Below are 1,111 nucleotides of genomic sequence, written 5' to 3' on the forward strand. Positions count from 1 at the left end.
CCGGCCGCCAATCGAGTTTTATGTCAAAGAGTGTACGTGTGATACAGTTGAAAATATAGATCTAGTTACGTAAGCGTGACACAGTTTTTTGGTAGTGAAAGTGTATTATTTATCACAAAGTAAGACAATTTTGACCTATTTTTCAAATATGTGAAAAGAAATTTTAACCATTGGTAGGATTAACATCCGCCAAGTAACAAAGCTCTTTTCTAGAATGAGATTTTCACTCTGCAGCGGAGTGTGCGCTGATATGAAACTTCCTGGCAGATTAAAACTGCGTGCCCGACCGAGACTCGAACTCGGGACCTTTGCCTTTCGCGGGCAAGTGCTCTACCAACTGAGCTACCGAAGCACGACTCACGACCGGTACTCACAGCTTCGAGTCTCGGTCGGGCACGCAGTTTTAATCTGCCAGGAAGTTTCATATCATCGCACACTCCGCTGCAGAGTGAAAATCTCATTCTGGGAACATCCCCCAGGCTGTGGCTAAGCCATGTCTCCGCAATATCCTTTCTTTCAGGAGTGCTAGTTCTGCATGGTTCGCAGGAGAGCTTCTGTAAAGTTTGGAAGGTAGGAGACGAGGTACTGGCAGAAGTAAAGCTGTGAGTACCGGTCGTGAGTCGTGCTTCGGTAGCTCAGTTGGTAGAGCACTTGCCCCCAAAAGGCAAAGGTCCCGAGTTCGAGTCTCGGTCGGGCACGCAGTTTTAATCTGCCAGGAAGTTTCAAAGCTCTTTTCTGTCCGACAAAAGAAATACCTGTAGGAAACTGGTATAGTAAGCAGGCATTCGTATCCTTAAATAGGGATGGAACAAATATGCTCCATCAATGTCTGTCCCAAACTAAACTTGGACACGATGGAGTATAGCATGTTAAGCACTCAAGCTGTTGGTTTTGAAAAGATTTTTAACAGTGCTCTATTTGGGTATCGCAAATAAGTAAAGATTTTTTCAGAGGGATCTAAGTAGGAGCATAATGTCGGGTGCTCCGCTGTTTTCCCCATGTATGTAAGTTTTATGTGTTATGAGAGGTGGCAGTTTGGTTTATAATATTTGCCACAGACAGCGCATTTCATGAGTACATATATAGAGGAGAGTCTTTGGAATTCAGAGTT

The 1,111-nt window shown here is 44.2% G+C and overlaps 1 non-coding gene across 1 annotated transcript; it reads left to right on the plus strand.

Annotated features, from left to right (window-relative positions):
- The first annotated feature begins 624 nt into the window (after positions 1-624).
- Trnal-caa (transfer RNA leucine (anticodon CAA)) lies at positions 625-701 on the plus strand. The gene has a single exon. It is a non-coding gene; the product is annotated as a tRNA-Leu (tRNA).
- Positions 702-1,111: the final 410 nt, after the last annotated feature.

Source organism: Schistocerca cancellata, chromosome 7, assembly GCF_023864275.1.
Source record: "Schistocerca cancellata isolate TAMUIC-IGC-003103 chromosome 7, iqSchCanc2.1, whole genome shotgun sequence".
NCBI classification, from domain to species: domain Eukaryota; kingdom Metazoa; phylum Arthropoda; class Insecta; order Orthoptera; family Acrididae; genus Schistocerca; species Schistocerca cancellata.